The sequence below is a fragment of the Plectrocnemia conspersa genome, unplaced genomic scaffold, assembly GCF_051122295.1.
Source record: "Plectrocnemia conspersa isolate PC_06_02 unplaced genomic scaffold, ASM5112229v1 ptg000008l, whole genome shotgun sequence".
Lineage (NCBI taxonomy): Eukaryota > Metazoa > Arthropoda > Insecta > Trichoptera > Polycentropodidae > Plectrocnemia > Plectrocnemia conspersa.
The window spans coordinates 15,525,215-15,546,653 of record NW_028277172.1 but is presented as its reverse complement, the minus strand read 5'-3'; the positions used below and the strand labels follow the sequence as shown (position 1 = coordinate 15,546,653).

The window sequence follows — 21,439 nt, the reverse complement described above, 5'->3', positions numbered from 1 at the left end:
CCTTTTTTGTTCCGCTAACGAACGCTTCAAAGCTCTCGAAAGCTTTTGCTCGCTGGTCCGTCGAAAGCTTTATCGATTCAGACGATATTAATAAACCGCCAATTAAGACAAAAATACCTATACAAATATTTGTTGTAGTTTAAATGTCGGTAATACATATTATTTGTATATTGTATATTATGAATTATTTATCATCACTTAAATATTATTTTTTGTCTTTGTTTTAGATTAGGTTAGGTTCATAACTTGTATACTCTCAAAATTGGAAATCGATCTATTTAATTTCCGCTTTGTTCAATAAATCTTAAACTCCATTTCAATAAATGCTTTCGATGGCAGACATTAAGTCGAAAGATGATTGAATCCGAGATTGAAAAAGTTGCGAGCGAAAAAATATGTATATAGGGGGTGAGATTTTTTTACACTTCCCGCATTGCAGTCGAATAGTTCGACGTTCGCAAATAAATAATGAAATCATTCGCGTGCTCACAGACATAGGATATATTTTATGTAAGATATTATATAAAGCATCAAATATTTTCATGCCGCGTGATATAACAATAACAACTTTACAACCCCTTAACGTACAGTTTTTTCCGGAAAGAGCTGAGCGGACGAGATAAGAAACCGCATTTGGGGCAATTTTACCGCTGCGCCACGGGGCAAAATGTTCCAGAAAAAATCCTAGCGGAATAACAAACGGCACTTAACTCGAAACACAATTTTGACAGGAATACATCACTGGGGGGAGGGTCGGTTAATGGGGGTCGGATCGGTGGCATGTCCACTTTCCTGGGGGCAACTCCATCAGCATAATCCCACTCCGGCAGTTCCATAAACGAGACCAACCGACGGCTAAAGGTGGAAATGTAATCGAATTTGGCTGTGCCTGTATTGTTTTAAAGCGCTTTGGGGGGTTGGATTGTAGATAATCTATCATGGAAAAGTTTTAATCAGTTTTGATCGTTGAATGGCTGAATTTGCAAGGATTAGGCCTATGGTAATCAGTGGTATACGGACTAATATTGCACGGGATTGTTTCAGAGATCAATTTGGCTACCATAATGTCACAAATTTTGTGAAAAAATGCATTTTTTCTGTTGACATCACGGATTTTTTTGTAAAAAGAACTAATAACATCAGAATAATATGATTAGATGTGTCGGTACTGGATAAAGCCCCGCCGAAGGCGCACTGCCGTGAGTCCTCTTATGGAAGCCCCATAAGCCAAGGGTAAAGCCCCGGCGTCGGACCCAAGGGCGTAGGCTATCTACGGTGCGCGGTCCTCGGTCTATGGTGACTAAAACTTTTCTGTCAAGCCCGTGACTCGAATGCCTGTTATATCTGGCTGAGAAAAGGGGTTTCTTGAAACCAAAACTTTTCAGATTAATATAAGCGTTTCTTATCTCGATTGCATTAAAAGAAGAATGGTAATAACATGATATAATAATATCCTGTTATTACCATTTAAAATAAAAATACGTTAGTGCTTAAAAATATTAATCCAGTACATATCGCGTTTTAGTACAATATCATACATACTTTTGATGGAAGATAAGCAATGAATAATTATAAACGGTATTTTTATTAGTTGTTTGATTATCGGTTGAACAGCAGTGAATACAACTACTGTGTAAATATCAACACCTGAAACTTTATATTATATATATAGATGAATTTGAACGATCCTTACACGTGCAAATTGTTATATGATTGATTGTATCGATATATCTATGATTTTATTGACATTTTTTTGTTAAAAGCGTAATAAATACAATTACTATCGGTATTTTTTCCTCTGTTTAAAATACGGTCGTTAAGCAAAAACATTTTTATAAGAAATGTGACAGACAATAACATCTGTTTCTACCCCTTAAATCGTCGCATTGGTCTAAACGTCGAGATTAGAAAGAATAAAAGTGTATTTAACTCATACTAAGCGGAAATACATTTCGTATTGTGATAAGCTGTTCCTTCTCAGATAAATACACAATACAAAACACCGCGAACAAATCAGAAAATCCGTTCTGGATATAATCGTGGACATACAAATCTAATAAAACATGCACAGTAGACCCCCCAATAACACGGTAAATTGGGAACGTGCTATTTATAATAGATGCCCGTTACTTTATGTGTGAGCGAGCCAAAGGAATGATATCTCACCACATGTGCCTGATTCGTACGTACGTATTGCAAAAAAAATATGAGTATTTTCTAGTCCCCCAACTACACGCACCCAAATACCACGTCCTCAATTTACCGTGTTATTGGGGGGGGGGGAAGGTCAATTGTATTGTGTATATTATATTATATTTATAATTACCTGCGGTTCCCACAGCTAGTGAGTGTATAAGAATTCTGGACCCTTAACTTTTCTGGTTATAAATATTATTTTTGATTCGTTCTGATTTTTCAAAAGCTAGTTTTAGTATTTTTTTCTTAAAATTAAATATTTAAACTATTGTATAGAGCTGTGCGCTAAATTTTAAAGTATACATTGTATAAAAAGTTACACAACACTGCATATTTTTATTGTTTTTTCCTGGTTGGGCTAGCTTTAAAACATTGAAATAAACATATTGGTTGCTCAGGGCCAAGTTCTAATTTCTCCGCTACTGTTGAAAGCCTTGAAAGCCTCACATATCACATCACATTTTACAAAAACTAGCATCGTACACCAAAACACAATAAACCACGAATTTAAAAGTAGAAACTTGCTTAATAAGCTGACTTAATATTAGCGAAAATATAATTTTATATAAACACTCTGAGAAATACTGACAAAAGATGGGTTAATACGGTCTAAGAATACGATGACTCGTGCCTGTCCAAAATATATGTATATCATACAAATACCTACAAACATACATTGCCATCTAGACTTTTATAAATATTAAACGCAAATTAATACATTTTTTTTAAATAATAACATTATATTCTAACAATAAAATATATTGTTTATGAGAATAAATGTCTAATATATAAATTATAATGACAACGTTAAATTTTTGTCTGTATATTTCACAGTATAGTAATTATAACAAATCATCGTTTTATTATAATATTAACAAAATGTTAAATAACCACAGGAGAGTTGTTAACGCGAAGGTCAGCGTTATTAAACAATAAACTAATGCGAATGTATATTAAAGCTAATGGCCAATGAAATAAGTAACAATAGAAAGCTCCATTACCATATACCATACAGCATACACCCTTTTATGCGGTATTTATGATAGTAATAATATTCAATCCTTTTTTCATACACATTTATGAAATGTTACATCAGAAACATTTTAAAAATTATCATTAACGTTTATATTTAAAAATTAATCTAATAGTTGAATTAGATAATATACAATTCGTTATCTTAAATGTTATTATTACCTATCACTCAGTATTTATATTAGTAATTTTTAAATTTGGAACAATTATCAAAGTTGCTTTTATGCGTTATCATTTAATGCCTTTCGATGTTAACTAAGCTAAATTAATATAAGAAAAATGCGATAAAAAAATTCTATTATATACTTACTCCTTAAGGTCATTACCATTTGGCGAATGTCAAAGAACTGCGAAACCTGTCACAACGGCACCGGCAATCAGCTGATCGCTATTATCGCGTGACGCTAGCCAATAACGGCTGTTCCGAAACTTTTCGTCCATCTTTCGAAGCAGATAGTGGCGTGCCGGAAAAATTCGTTCTCATTATCGATATTGCTACCATTTTGCCCCTGGTTAGGACGACCTCGGCTTTCTTGGTGAAAAATGTCAAACAGTGTAAAAGTGTACATTGTATAATCCGATTATCCACAGTTTATCGTGCTATAAAAAACAAGACTTATCGGCTCTACGCTCTTGTGTAGGATTATATCAATTTGTCCTCTATTCAACTTTATGTTGTGATCACGAAAATACTGATTTTTACACGAAATTAGTACACAGAGAAAATGGATCGTTTACATAGATATGTTAATCGTTTTTATATGTTATTTAATATTCATAAATCAGTACAGGCTTATCCTTCCGATCCAACGCTTGTGTTTTATTTTTCATTATATTAGTAGCCGAGGAATGTTGTATTTCTGTTTTTTGTGTATTTCTCGCATAACGTAGCCTAATATCATCATTTACCGGCGTTTGTTTAATTTAATCTGAAAACCCCAAGGCAAGGATAAGTTTACTGAATAAACGTAGTGGTAATAATGTTTTCGCGATATTTAGACATTTATATGTAGTTTTAAAGTTTATAACAAATACAAAGTTTTATGGTGGAAATGATGATTCAAATATTACAAAAACCCATGTTATTTTATGCATTTTTATCTTTATTAAAATAAAACTAGCTATTTTCCAATCTACAGCTGAACCATTATGTTCAATATTAGGTAGAGGCATTAAAACAATTTCTTAAATTGTAAAGACTATATTTTATTTTAAAAATAATTTATGAATGACATGCTTATGCATGTTATTCATAACCTCAAATATTAATTTACGCTGATTCATGAAATAAAACAATATTTTTTTTTCTCATTTTCAATTTAAAAAACACATACAGAGCCAAATGCTTACATATTTATCGCAGGAAGTTGTTAAATATGTAAGCTTAGCTTTTACTATATTGTCGTTATATTTTCCTACCATAAAAATCAAATAATATATTTTTCAGTTGCTGGTTTTAAATCTTAAAGTAATTTTAAGAGCACACAATACCAATTCTAGTAGATATTAGGTGAAGTGGCCGTTATTTTTACTGTAACAATTATTTTATTAATCAAAATATCCTTCATTTACAGAAGATCTCTTTCCCTATGATTTAACAATGAATCCCTCGTCTACAAAAATCTGCATTATTAGAAGTTATATAATCATTAAAGGTTCACATTATAATATCACTCTGATTATTGAATCTCTTATTTTGAAGAAATAAGTCTAAATGTTTAAAAACATCTTAATTTGTAGGATTGTAGGGGATAAGCGAAAAATTTCCAATCCTTATTAGTTTAATTTTGCGACAGTAATTAGTGAAGTATGATGTCTCGTATTATCATGAAGCAATATCACTCTAAGTAAGTTTACCAATATTTTATGTGTTATGGTAAATTTTCTGTGCGTGATTTCATTTTCTCTACATTATGATTCTGATGTCTCGCCTTTAAAAAACGATCGATTAATAGTTTCACCGGAATACGACATTTGCTATTTTACAATTGTTTTAATATTTGTGGTTATAGTAGAGAATCTATTTCTTATCGCAAGTAATGATTATCTTCAAGTGTGGTTCGCTATTTTTTCTTAGCACTAATGAAAAACATACTTTCTGTTTTTGCCTTTCGGTCAGTTCGTGCGGTACCCATTTGCCTTTTAAAATTTGAGAATCCTAGGGGGTGTTGTTTCGTAGCCAGTGAAATCCAGGTGGAATCTAGTTAAAATTGTATTAGATTATATTTACATATGTTGCGACAGACGATAAAAGGCGAGATGTTTTCTCCGAGCGGTGGTGGAGAAGCTGGCGGAGGGATGATGTTACTGGACGATCCTCAGAGTTTTGATTGATGTGGCAGCAACAGTATATTCTCCGAGCGGCGGTGGAGAAGCTGGCGGCCGGATTGTGTGTTGTCCTCGGGCGGTGGAAGTCTACTAGTCTCTTCATGTATCTGCCGGAGTCTGCGAGTGACTGCTTGTGACTACCCTCTCCTCATCGGAGTCAAGGCTTAAATTTGGCTTTGCTTACCAATCACAAGTATGCAGCGATCATCCAGCCAATAGGCGTGCTCGTTTCTTAGGTATACGGCTTTAGAAAGCGTCACTTGCTTGATGGGCATTGTCCAAAATCGTATGCTGCAACGGGAATATTGTGGATCCGGTGATTTATTATATCCGGGACCGTTTCGCAACAAAGAAATATTCTTTCAATGACGGAGAATATTTACAACAAAAACACTTTTATTTATGTGATTTTTTCTGTTCGTAACGAGGGCTTTTATGTGCGGTCCATCCTTCACGCTATTGTCTTGTTTCCTTGTTGATGGATGATCATTTTGGTAACAGTAAATTAACGCAAGTTTTAAGAATAAGGCCCTACAGTCTATTGTTGTACTTTTTCTATGGCATTTATTGTAGTTTTTAAATGAGTTTATAATGTATAGCAATTAAAACATTGCATTTGCTGATTTTATTAAAATAACTAGTGTTACAGCTGAAATTATATTATTTAGTTACGGATTTTAGTATATCATAATACTGGTTCTCATGTGTTATACCGCACCCATCTTGAGTCAGCCGCGCCTTTGGTTTGTTCACTTATTAGCATACTAAACATCGCCATTGATACCATTAAATCGTGTTATTTTTATTTCGGCTAATCTAACTTACAGCCACATTTGTATAATGTTAATTAAATACGATACTTGGTCGCGTGTTGTTAAATTTTAATTGAGGTAAATGTTGAAATATAACCGTTCGAGATTCGGCAAAGTCGTTAATAAGTTAATATAACCATTTGCGATTATAACGAGGTCGAGGTAGATTATAGTTAATTATTACATTCGTATAATAAACCCAGTGATTATACAACGCATATCATTGGACTTAAAATTCAAAGTAATGAACTGAACTTTCAAGTTCCATTCTCCTGTTATAATAGATTATGCTCCAGGCGCCATTGTTCTTGAACTCTGCCAATTCGTGTAAAATTCGCCTCGGTACGTATTGCCTTTTGAAATATATATATATTCGTCTGGCGTTCCTGTTTTACACAAAATCGCATTTAGCCAGAGGGTGCGTAACGGGGGTCCATACACAGGGGTCCTAGCGTTACATATCCATTTGCCGAGATTGGCTCATAAGAAAAGGGAGTTAGAGGGCCTGCTCTCTTTGTGGGCGGCGTCAGGTGCGACCAACGCTTGATTTACGATTCAACTTTGTCGATGTGAAATTTAACCGTCCACGTCTGAGTGGGATGGGTGGAGGTGGTAAAGGGGTGGCAGCCCTTGCGACAAGTGCTCCTACGCTCGGGATCGCAACGATAAAGGCGCTCTTTGTGAAATCCGCCACTCTTTTGCGGATTTGAAGATCGTTTGCACAGTCAGCAAGGCTGAGCTCTGAGGTTCTTGAACAATTTTCACGGAAGAAGATTATCTTATAATGAGGCGCTGTAGTATCAAGGCCTAGATGTATGAAAATTCACACAAGAAGCTCTTAATCAAAAAATTTCGCCTTTTGTTGATGACATCATAACAATTAACGCGATTGCTATGGATTTCAGGAATTTCGGTGGATTTATTAAATCACTATTATTAGTAAGCATCTGAAAATCCTTTATAACTTTTCCGCACGCATAGAAGTAATTATTATTCATGTAACTTTTCTGCAAAGTCAGCTGTAAATATTTAATAATAATCTCATAATCATGAATCAGCTTCCTTAAGAGCAACAATTGATGCAGGATAAAATATCATATATATTGATCTTAATGGTAATTGTGTTTTAACTGGAGGGTATTCTATTATTTACAAACGTGTACAGAACCAATATGTAATTTACAATTTGCTAATATAACTACAATTTAATTATGACAGCCACGAATGCTCGATTGTTTCGCAGACTTTGCGGCCGAAATACTTAGATACGGTATGTTTGTATTAGAAACTGCTGTTAGAGTATGTGCGCGGTTTTGAACGATAAATTCTAAGAGAGCTACGGTTTCGATATATAAATCGGGTAAAGGGTGTTCGTTAATGTGATGTTTTGGTTAACGTTAACCCTTGTGATGGAGTCTAACGCAAGTTAGATGCATGTATAAGGAGAGAGAATATTTATTACTCATTTATTAATTTTTCATTGCTTTCCTACATCCTACACCAAATGAATTTTGGTTTTCATTTACAGAGATAGTTCTTCAAAGATCCGTAATCTTTCATCTGGTTGATGTAAATATCACATGTAAAAAGAAGCTCCTTTTGTTTCTTATGTATGTAGATTTTTATAATCATTTATGAAATAAAGAAATATTTTATACTCTATTTTTATCTCTAGATAATTGTAGATTATCGTTGGAATTTTAAATTATAAAACTGCAACTCTATAATCTTTGTATCTTACCTTGATTTCGGAAGTGCGGTGAGGAAGATACTTTGGTTTGTTTAATATTATATAAATGCATATTCAAATATGCATTTATATAATATTTTGTTTAATATTATATAGATGCATATTCAAAGAACCAACGTGTCATATAAAATACGAAGTATATGTAAGCAATACAAAATAAAACATAGTAAATAAAAATCAGGATCGTAATAACTAAATTATTGACGACTAAGTCAGTCTTTATAATTTTGTTGAAGTAAAAAAGCAGTAATTGTTTTACACATTAACGACCAATCCCGCACTAATGCGCAACTTTTCACACCACCCAGACGGATAATCTCGCATTTCACAAGAACCAGTCAAAATTTTATTTAACCCTTTGTACTTGTACGGCGGTCGATCTTTCACTGTTTTGAGGTACCCCAGATAGTTATATATTTACGTATATAACTGAAAAAATAATAAATAAAAAACATTTATATAATTACTTTTTTAATTTGCTTTAATGTAAATGATTTCTATTGAAAACGAAATAAATGAATTTATGTTAATATTATAAAAAAAATATTGAGAGGTTCTGAATTTATATAAAAAAATCTACAAAGGTCGAACAATATGAAAATATAAAAAAGTAGTAAAATAAATCAAAACAATAAAACGCTGAGAATCATTTACTTTTTTTCTATAACTTGCAACAAATGGAATATAAAATAATAATAAATAAATATCATCAAAAATTAACTCACTACTCAAAGAGTTATTAATTAGATATAATAAAACGCAAATCATGAATAACGTCTGCTACACAGTTTTTATGGTGCCGGTTTTTTACTGTATTGGAATCATATTTCTCCATATTGATATGTTATAGACATGCTAAGATAAATACATATATGTATCTTCCGTTAGTCCGACAGCCTTGGAATTTTTACTACATGATTTTATTTTATTAACTTGTGAAATGTTTTTATTTTATTAACTTGTAAAATATGATTTTTTAAACTTTTCTTGTTATTGATACAAAACGTAAATTTGGGCTGAATATATGTATGTGGGTTTAGTGTATTAATTAATCAGGTATGGTCATTAAAGTGTTGATATATTATGCGCGTGGTTGCATATTTTGATTGAAACACATTTTATTTCAAAGCGGTAAATAATCATCTTTATACACAAATATCTTAGAAATTCCCTTTGTATTATCTTAAAATTTCTATCCCAGGATACAATATTTCAGTTCCATCGATCATGTTTTGGTAGTTGCTCCAATTTAGTTTTCCGTTATAATTTAATTTACTTACACAATAACTATCATAGCTAAAAGTTTATATATTGAAGTTAAACTTCTTAGCATTCCCAAGAGATCAGTCTAGAATCTCTTCAGAGTTAGTTTTATTAAATCCTTGATAATAAACTTTTCGAATTATATGGATCAATGTCGACGTTTACACATTTCTGTGAATCCGTATAAGAAGTAAGTATATAAACAAATGTACACACATTCTCGTGTTTGTTTATAAGTTGTGTCCTGTACACAAACTACCCTTGTTTTCCTCTTCTGTATTTTTGCGCATTGAAGTTCCGCATTGGGCCAAGGCGACACCTCACGTTTTAGCCGCGCGAGCCATCAACCCTTTTTGATTTGCTAATATTTCAAACTTTGCTTTCAGTTCGAACCCCCAAAGGTCCTTAACTGCTTCCTGAACCGTCAAAGTTACACACTGGTTGCCAGAAAAAAAACACGAGAACTTTTTATGTGCATAACTTTTTCTCGAGAAATATCTCAACACAAACGGTTCTATTTGTGTTGTGTCGTTTATGCTTCTGAATTGTGGACGCTGGTGGACGCTGGTGGACGCTGTACGCCATACTTTATCGGATTTGTATATGCAGTACCTACTAATATGATACCCGCGTGTCGTTTATGTAAATTTTGATGTTTTGTTAGCTCCACTCCGACAGTTTGCAAATTTAGTTTCGAGTTATATTAATGATGCTCGGAGAGTTAACGTTGTGTGCTTTATGTACGAAACTTAACACGATTTAAATTAAAATTTGATATTTCGCACATTTAGAATTTATTAGCATCCCTTTAGTCGATTCAATGTATGTATTGAAGCGAATGTGCATTACCAGTGAAAATATATTTTCACTGGCATTTCAGTAAAATCATATCGGAATAAATTTTCACCGGTAAATAAATATTATAATATTTTTTTAACAGGTGCTATTTAATTACATGCTGTTCTAAACTGTCATTTACCAGCTAAATGTGTTGAATCAGGTAAGAGTATTAATTATCAGGATAATGCTTATTTTTGATAAAAAATATTTTTCTATTTTTTTTTCAAATTAATACATGGAAAATACAAAATTATTTACCGTACAGGTAAAAATACAGTTTTACTGATATTAACCAGTGAAATTATAAAGCAGTTGTTTGATTCATTTTGACTGAACTATTTACTGAAATTTTATTTTTACTAGTGAATATATATATTATTACTAAAAATACATATTCACTATTACTTGTATTTTACAATTATATCAAAAGAATAATGAAAAAATCAGCACAATTTGATGAACTAAGATGGTTCTAGTCACGCTTAGTTTTTTTAAGGTAAGCTGCAGCTGAATTGTCAAGGAATACATTTTTATGCCACCCTACAAATATGTAATAGTACTATTTCATTATTTTATGGCTTATAAAAACTGAACAATCATTAATCGCCAATAATTTGTGACAGCTAGCAATACAGCAATCCTTACTGAAATTGTAATACCAAAACATATTTTCTAAGATCGTAATAAGACTTAAAACGGCACCCAAATGTTTGGATGCTATTAAGCCTTGTTATTATTGTGAAAATAGGCCCACTTAAAAACAGGTGACGGTCCGCAAAAAGCACAATTTTATACGCTGCATATTTGACAGGTTGCATTAAAACAATTACGTTAACATTAACCTCTAAATATTTAAGTTTAAAATAAAAAACCGTGACCACCACTGTTACATTTCGAACTATGCTTTTCAGGGTTCACGTAATTGGCCTTAAAAGCTTTTTTAAATATATGATTACTGGATTTATTTATAAAACTTTAATATTTACTAATACAGGCTTGGCCATAATAATGAGACACCCCAATAAATGTGTTATATTCTAAAAAATAGTGAAAATATAAATAAAAAACTGATTAAATGTTTATTTTCAACTTATTTTTAATATTTAGTATGCCTACCCTAAGCTTCAATTACAGCTGCAACCTTTTTTTTGCATAATGTCAAAAGCATTATAAGCATGTTAAAAGTATTTTCTTAAACATTTCTGTAAACTAAATATTTTTGTAAGGTACGCCTTTTAACTCTAGACTCAGAAAACTTTATTTAAATGCTTAATTCAAAGCATCTACAAGAAAGCAGTGTTTGTTAATTAAGGATAGGTAGATGAGTCGGAAAATTATGCAAATTTTACTTGAAAATCTGGAGTTTTTTTTTATGAATATTTCAAAGCTGAAATTTCTATTAGTAGTAATATTAAATTAAGTATGTACTCTAAAGCTTTAAGTCTAAGCATGTACTCCTTCTCTGTGTATATCGTGCAGACTTTAAATGCTTTCCCCTAATCGTATGAGGATAATTACGAACGCTACTCACCAACGGATACAAAAGGGAACGAAGCAGAAAAAGTTTCGCTCGATTTAATTAAAATGCGCAACAGTATCTCCCATCCTCAAAAGAACCAGCCACAACTGATGGAATAGTATCCGCAATATCCGCAGCATCCGGCTGCCTGGATATCGCGCCTTGCTTCAAATTCGGCTTGATTCGATTGGATTTGTCTCTATCCGAAAGATTTTAGAGTGAAAATGTATTAGTATGCGTGAGATGGGAGCTTAACGTAGTTGGTTTAAATCCCTTGAAGGGTTATTCTTCAATCTTGTTTGCTTACAAATGGAGTGAATGGCTAAATAATAATGTTTTTTATTAAAAAATATAGAATATTTAATTTTTATATTTATTAGCCTTTCTCGTTGTAAAACTCTTACATCACATACCTAATTCATTTAAAATCAAGTTGATTGCTCTGTATTATAACTACAGTTTTTTTTAGTGATTTTTTTGTTAGAATCGTATTTATTCCTACAAGTATTGAATTATCAAAGTTATATGTACAGTAATGCGATATTGTGCATATAGTGACATGTCATACATATACATAAAAATAATATATTTTAAAACTGAAATATTAAGGTTCTTTAAAAAAAATATTTACTGTGATGTACACCGAGTGTACATATCTTTTTATGTGAGTGTCTCTAAATATGTCGAATATAATGTTTATATTTTAAGTATTCCTCTATTATAAATTGGATAATTACAATAAATATGTATTATAATTACAAAAGTGACTAAAATAATTATTCTGTCAATAAAATCGGTATCAATTCGTTATTATTTGTTTTTTTTGCTTTGCACTGAAATTTTCGCACTTTAATTTCTGCATTTATAAATAATAATTGCGATGTCCAATGCATTTATTGAATTATTGTTGTGACGTTAACTATTGTTGTAATGATTATTTCTAGTTTTACTCATTTATAATTAATAATTTGTACACATTTATCCATGTACACTGAGTGTACATTACCGGAGCGCGAGGATTTTTTATGCACCGTAAAAACAAGGTCAATATAATACAATGTAACATATTTGCTTTTTATGTGTTATACCGCTCCCAATCTAGGCGTACTTCCCAATAATTTTATATAATAATTAATAATGAAAATTTAAATTAAAATTATATTGTTGAAAAAACTAAAAAAAAATACCACTAAAATCATTTTTTGTAGCAATATATACAGTGCAATTCAATGTTATTTCCTCACGCCCTCCCTTCACATACTCAATAGTCTTCGAATCGTTTAATGAATAATGAGCACAAGAAACTTTCGACGGGCCCTTATAAATCAATCAGCTCGTTATTAAGCTTATTTCTCATGCCCTTGCAGTAAAATTCTACCCTCGGAACTATTGAATAGTTTTTGCACGATAATTCATGGTGAAATTTCGCGTCACGAGCGTGTATTGATCTTTCGGTTTGGCCACGTCCTTACCCCGTGGACTAATGTAAATGTTGAATCGATACCCGCTTCCGCTTCCTATTCGTGTTGCCAAAAATAAAGCTCTCTCCTAGCGCGCCTACCCAGTACTTGAGTAATGATTTTTTGCGCTCGCCACCCCGACCCGGAGCAGAGCAGAGCTTTAATCCGGATGTCGTAGTTAAAGCTCGCGGTCTGAACTTTTTAGCAGATAACCACCAGACGAACGGAATTCGATATAATTTGCTTCGAAAATTGTCACTAAAGAAGTATCAATTTTCTTCTTAATAAATGATCGCGATTTAAAAAAAAAGTGTACCTATGTAAAGGTAACATTACTCGACATCAAAGAATCAATGAGATAAAAATATATTTGAATTATTATGATCTTTCCTTCTGCAATTGAGATAATATGGATCAAATTGTATTTAATACAATAGAAGGGAAGAAGTGGACGTGGGAGGGAATGACTCATTCCCTCAAGCTCCTAATGTGCAAGTGAGAAAATTGCTAAATATATATATATATACATCATTCATTATAATTCACATGTGTAATGCTGTCTAATTAAAATAAACGTTGTCGACGTCCTGATACACATTACATCAAGTTAAGTCCGTACAATTTACAAACTGACAATTTATAGAGGTACGCCTACACTATGCGTGTCCTTGTGTGAGACGTCCATTTTTATCGCTTGCTTACCTTTGTGACGCCGCTCCGGTAAACACCTCAATTATCCCGCGTCCCTTTATTCTACCTCTTGTGAAAGCGTATAATTTTCTTCCTCTGCTTTCGCTTGCCTGGTCCTTATCGCTAAAAACGACGCAGATTCGTAATATGGGCCTATTTTGGAAGGCACTACATTCTGAAGCACCGTTTGGGACAGGATGAAATTGAAGAAAATTGTACAGAATCGTCAACAATGCTTGAAGTAAACATGCACGATGTAGTCCTACTACTGAAGTACTTAGCTATATTTAATATACTAAAACACATATCAGTGTTTAACGCATGAAGTTAGTAAAATATTTTAGAATTCGTTTTAAAATTATATATTTTTATGTAATGAAAGTGGTTTGTTTTACTCGATGGCCAACACAGTAACATTGTGCTTCCAGTGTGTGTCAATTTTTAATACGGGGTTTGTTCAAAAAGAGAAACTGCTACTGAATCGTATTGCCAACTTTGCTTTGTAACAATATACAGCAGGAAGAAGCGAATCGTGGTGAAGAAATAACAAAGTCCATCTGTGTTATGTTACTAAATAATCCAATTCCGTGCGTATTCCAGGCTATTTACGATACATATGCATCCTTCGATTATATTTGACATAATTAAAAAAAAATCTGATTTGTTTTTTTGTAGAATAATTAAATTGGTTTCTATTCGATACACCTGCACTTGTCACGTGCGAGAATGCTAAATAATAAATAGTCATTTAATGGCGCATAACACAATTATAAATATAATTTTATTATCAAAATTAATTTAGAGAACGAAAAATAGAAAATAGAAAAACGATTTAATTTAATAGCATACATTTGCAAATAAAAATTATTGTATAGTTTATCTACTTCCGGAACCAATCCCGAGCTCCTAGGATAGTCTGATTACAATATTAAAATCTCGGGATTGCAGTTTTAAATGGAATTGGATTCTTTGGTTGTATTGATTGGCGTTTAACAATTACTATAATTAATTATTAAAAAGGTCACGAAAATATTGCTTTAAATATCAATGTATAAATATAAATATTTATATTAAATAAAACATAATATTTTCAAGCAGTTCATAAATATTTAGGGTTAGAATTATAGTTCTTAAAATGAAAACTTTCGGTTAATTTATAATGCTTTTATGTTCTCTCCGTTGTCGTTTAAACAGATACGATAGTAGTTATAATACATAATATTACTTACAAGTTTACCCCTATTCAACTTTGTTAGCAAACTAATGCGCAGGATTGTTACATTTTCAAAGAAATTAGTTACTAAAACATTTCTATGTAATCTACTGCTCAGGCCATTGCCTTCATGAATGCATAACTATTGTATAACCAGGCCTGCCGAAAGGGGGGGGGGGGGAGAGAGGGAAAAAATACCCAGGGCCTGTTCTCCTTGAGAGGCCCGACTCTAGAAAAAATCATAGCAGGAAATTAAAATCGACTTCAAATAATGAATCTGAACTAAACTACAATTGTTTGAGATGTACTTATATAGTAATGTATTTAAGGTATAAGTTTCTTTAGCCCTTTTTATACATATTATACAAGACGTAAAAGGAGCGGAACATTGCCTTCAAAAGCACCCACTTTTTATATAATACTTTCACAATTAACATTATTATTCAAAGGGACAGATTGTAGTTTTTTGACGCGGCTTCGTTTGTGTTAAAATTTGTTTGGAAATTATAGTTTAATTGATTACTTTTTGAAAGTTTAAAAAAATAAAAGGCATGAGAGAAAATATTCAACGAATGTAAATTAGTAGCAGTAAATTTTGGTATTCGATCTGAGACATTAACATCCGTTGTATACATGTTACATCGAATGTGTATTTTTTAGTAAAGTTATATTTTCATTAGTTATTCCAATTACATTTTCACCAGTATATATATTTCTACTAACGAAAATATAATTTTACTGATAGGCGCTAATGTAATAATAGGCTAAAATGTCTATGAAACTCAATTTGACAGTTGCGAAACGTCCATTTGCTATTCAAATATAACCTAATGAAAGTTCTAAAACTAATTATAGTTTTAGAACTTTCCCTAAGTCAAGTCGAAAATACTAATTTATGTGGAAAGAAGCATAAAAAGATGTACAGACAAACATCGCATCTCACACATTGCTCCATAGTTTGTCTGCATTTCGATATTACATTATATTTCAAGAATATGATAGTTATCCTTACCGATAATACAATGGACTTCTAATATAAGAGGGCTGATCAAAGTATATTCAAATCGAATTTTGGTCAATAGGAGAGCGCAAAAAACAATTATCACTTTTCAGAAGGCAAAAATTCACGTCAAATGCAATAAAATCGTGTCGGCGCCGTCGCAGTGGGAACGCTCGGTAACGAGCGTTACCACTGCGACGGTGACGGCACGAGTTTATTGCTTTTGACGTTAATTTTTTACTTCTGAGAAGGGATAATTGTTTTTGCGCTCTTCTATTGGGCAAAATTTGATTTAGATATGCTTTATTCGATTCTCACACTTAATATAAACGATTGATAATCGAGCGTTTTTACTGCGATGGCACCTGGACTAGAAATTCACTATATGGCAACACTGAGCAGCACAAATAAACACGACTAATTATCAGATAAATATAATGAGTAGATATTTTTAATAATTTTTAATGCATACTTAAAATATTTCGCATAAAATATGATTTCAGAAAATATGTCGCAACGGTGGCTAACATAGAAAGGGTTAACTCTTACCTATTATTATTTATTCAAGATATTATATTTATTACGATGTTAAAAAATATATAAAATGCGATTTTTGTCATGAGGCTCGGAATCATTGTTTTTTCAGGGCCCGGGTTTGCTCTCGACGGTTCTGTGTATAACTAATATACAGGATTATTTCTTTCTTTAAGAATCTTGTGGCCAAATACCATAATATCGTAGATACTAGAAATAACGATACCGTACTGCTTTTATAGGATAATTTGGGATAAAAATATATATTTATTCCGACATTGAAATTGCGTGAAAAACTTGATATAAAGGCCCTGCGTGGGTCATCAATCGTGTGCTGTATTTATTATCCGATACTGAAGCGTAACTGTGTCTTCAGGGAGTAGTTTTTAATTTTGTTTTGCCCAAAAATATGTGTAAATATGTTTCACGTGATTAATGTTCTCTTTTTGTTTTATCCGCAGGAGCTTTGGAAACTTGGCAACGGAAGTTCGACCCTAGTGAACTTCGTCTATTGTAAGTCTTTTAATATATATGTATGTTTGTCTTGTTATTTATATGTATTATATATAATATGTCAAATTGTAAGGCAAGTTTACCCTGGGGTGTATTTTGTTGTAAACTTACTGTGTTACATTTTAAACGTTTCATTTGCTTTAGATACAAGGCATCTTTTTTGCATATTATTTTGAGGCTAATAGAACATTATGTTTAATTTATGTATTATTCCTAAACACATTTTTATTTAACGACAGTCTTCATGACAAGTTTATGTTAGTATCATCGGATGTAACACGACACAGGTGTTAGCCCGATTAATCGTGTCACAAAGTTCGTGTCAGGTCTTTTTGACAGTATGTCAGATCGTTACACATTTGTTATGGAACGCTTGACGATTCAACAAGAATATTAAAACGTATTACTAAAATCTGTTTTCAATTACGGTCTAATTCTTGGCAGAAACAATACGCCGCGGCTTTTCGCTTTTTGCGTAGAACGAAGAACCGACAACTTCCACAAGGCGGCGTTCGCATTAATTGAGAATCTTGCGGTCTCTGCAAAATATTTGCATATGTATCCATGTAGGGTACAGTCGGCTCAATAACTTCAGCCTTGAGTTTATGAAGCGTAGCTACAGTATTTCTGTACCAATTGAATTTATACGAGAAGCCAATTTTGATGTTATCAATCAAAATAGTCGATATTTTTTCATTATAGCTTATAAACTACAATATTTAATGTATATTAATTTTATAATCGAATTAAAATTTCGTTAATAGTTAATCAAGACCAACTAAAGACGCAATGGTCTAGTCATAATCAATGTCGATTTATCGAGTGTTGGGAGAATGGGAGATCACGTATTAAGCGAAGATTAAAATTAGTGATTAAAATATAATTATAATTCCGATAGATAATCACAGATTATGTTTTCCTAGATTTTTCTAATCTCATGGATGAATATCGTGATGATTAATTTAAATTGAGCTAGGTCGTACTTATTAATTATATTTTTTTTAAATAGTAATCTATTTTAACGTATTGCCATTATTAAATATGTATAATAATATTTAAAAAAATGATTTATTTTTGCTATTCACATTCTTTTAAAATATAAATATTTTTTATTGAGTCTACTATTAATATTTTCAATGTCTAATATGTACTATAGTTTATTAAATTAGGTTGGGATCTATTTCCTTTAATTTATTATGTTATCCATATATTTTATATTGAGTCTCCTACTAATATTTCTAACGCCTCATATGTATATATATGTATATATTAATAAGCAGGTTGAGACTTTAAAAATATTTTATTTAGTTTAAATATTTCGTCAGATAATTTAGTTGTTGAAGTATAAAGTATGAGCCAATGTCAAATTTATCTAAAAAACGTTTTATAAATCATGGTTAATAACTAATATATCTTTCATTGTAATATGACATGCGTTAAGCCAATGCCTTACAGCGATGTAAACACATTCATTAATTATAAAATAATTATTAATCATAAACAATATTGCAGCTTACAATATATATTAAAAAATAAAACAGACGAAAGTACCCAAACATAACATACACGAATTAAACTAACCCAACTTTCATTAGAATATGTATTTCTCAGTGAATTTATATTTTCGCTAGTAGTAATATACATATTCTGGTAAAAATGTATTTGGACTTCACTAGCGAATATATAAATTCCCTCATAAGCGCTAGTAAAATTACATATATTCTGCTTTTAAATATTTATGAAACTCAATTTGACAATTGCGAAACGTCCATGTTTTATTTAAACACAAACTAAACGGATTAACCAAACCCAACTTTACATAATAAAAGTTCAAAAAATATAGTTTGTTTTAAAACTTTTATTTTTTCATGATGGGTTTGTTTGATTCGCTTAGATTACGTTTGATTTTGAATAGGAAATGGATGTTTTAGAGCAGCATATAATTTTACTAACGCTTATAAGTTGATTAAATTTTTTGGTTAATATTTCGATTTTTTCTCTACTGGTGAAATGAAATCGAATATGATTTCATTGAAACACTTACTAATAATAAATTTATACTAGTGAAAATATAAGTTCACTGAAACATACACATTTACTGTAATATAGTATAAATTGTTTAAATGTTACTAATGATAAATAATAGTGTTTTAATTTATCTTTATAAAAAAACTTTCATGTTGTTTAATTACGCAATTAACTTGGAACACTGAACGTTTTATATATTACATTTAAAATGTAATTACGATTTATATAGAATCAAAAAACTTTGAAGCAATAAAAATTATTTTGATGCTATTTAGAGTATGAATGTATGTGTTACTGCTCTATAAAAAGACAACTAAATTTGTTTTTATATCATTTAAAATTAAAAGGCTTAGTCTACACGTGTTGTATCGTGCGTGTTCATTACACATGCACTTTACAATCAACAGTAAATTCATATCTACATTCAGGCATTAACATTTTACGTTTGTGTAATATGATATTTATTTTTACTGTGTAAGGTGAAGTTAATTATTTTACGCACACCTTCTTTTTTTTATTATCGACACCAATTGATCACAAAAATTATGGTAGATTGTATCGAACGTAGCTCTCCGATGTTTCGTGTTTATTTATAAACACTTCCAGCTGATGCATGTTTTCGCTGAAATGTCTAAGGTTGCTTTTCGTAAAGGTCACCCACACCCACCATCACATATGTTTCTAAAAACAGCTTTCAAACTCAAGCTTAGGCTTTAAGGGCGCTTTTCAATGGACACTTCTGTGTGAATGCGCATGCAGGCTTCTACAGGAAGTGTCCTATTCACGCTCAAATGGGCGCAAACAAGTTTCATAAAGCGAATTTGATTTTTTTTACTCCAAACCACCCCCTCATGCGAATGTCTGTGTGCTCTAACGTAGTTCTAAGCGCGTGTTCAGTATAATAATCGTGAATAATGTGTGCGGGAGCAACCGAGCGATGAGCGCGTGTTTAAATATTCGTTTATGTTTTGAGGGGGTGGTCTGCAGCGGTGGTGTATAGTTGCCACCCGGGGGTCGTTGGGGCGACAACAACTAATGAAAACATTCCGTCACGGCTAAAAACGGACCCAGCCGCCATTTTTTTTATTTCAGACCTTCGCGTGTTCCGTGACCCGCGAACTGTACGTTGATTATTTTTATGCTAGTATTATGTATAACATATTGAATGCTTTAGCTTAATTAATAACACGTCCCGACAGCAGAGGTGGCTACGAGGTTGGTAAAATTTGACGAAACGCGTCAGTGAAAAGTTATGGCCTTTCTCCTGTTTTTATACACACTAAAAGTTTAACGTGATATTTAATGTGCCGTATATAACGCAATATAGCATGAATAAAATTTGTAAGCATTATTTAAATTTATGTTTTACACACATAAATATAACATATGTTTGAGTTACTTAAAATGTATCTGCTTTATATGAATTTCAAGTTATTGCTGTTAGTTGTTTATTGAGATCTGATAAGTTCCTTTAGCCCCTTTTTTATATATTATACAATATATTATACAAAAAATAAAAGGAGCGGAACATTGCCTTTAAAAGCACCCACTTTCTAGGTAGTACTTACACAATAAACTTTATTATTCAAAGGGACAGATTGTAGTTTTTTGACGCAGCTCCGTTTGTGTTAAAATTTGTTTGCAAATTATTGTTGAATTTATTCCTTTTGGAACGTTTAAAAAATATTAGACATGAGAAGAAATATTCAACGAATGATATATACGAATGAATATATTGTATAATCGGTAATTTGACAACTAGATTTAATGCTTTAAAATAAATAAATAATACATTCAGTTTCATATGATTATTTCTAAAAGAAAATCTAGAAAAAACAGTCTCGAATTTATTTTGAAACAGACTTGTCTACATTTATTTTTGAAACGCTTTTGCGTAACGGCTACAATTTGGACAGCTGGAGATTTGGCAACACTCGCGGTTCATTTGTAATCCAGGTCGACACATTTCCTTATCGGCGGCACTAGTCAATATGATATTGCATTCCTTTGTATTTTAAAGACACCTACCTACCCTTTGTTATGAACCTCCGATCGTCACGTGCGTCAGCAAAACAGATAACCCCTAATTTACAAATCGTTATCACACAAGAAATGTGACAAAGTTATATCAATACAATGTTTTGCATTGATGTGACTGTTAAAGAATGCACTTATAATTTATACAGTAGCTTCAGTGAATATATTATAGTTTCGAATAATAAGTATATAATATAAATAGCAATTATCAAATAAATTACTTT

The 21,439-nt window shown here is 31.8% G+C and overlaps 1 protein-coding gene across 11 annotated transcripts in view; it reads left to right on the top strand.

Moving 5' to 3' along the window:
• Positions 1-21,439, top strand: part of bsk (mitogen-activated protein kinase dJNK) — a 117,346-nt gene that overhangs the window by 36,179 nt on the left and 59,728 nt on the right. For all 11 annotated transcript variants that reach the window (XM_088191059.1, XM_088191065.1, XM_088191061.1 and 8 more), the window contains exon 2: positions 17,099-17,150. The gene's annotated coding sequence lies outside the window, so the exon portion shown is untranslated. The remainder of the gene's footprint in view (positions 1-17,098; positions 17,151-21,439) is intronic.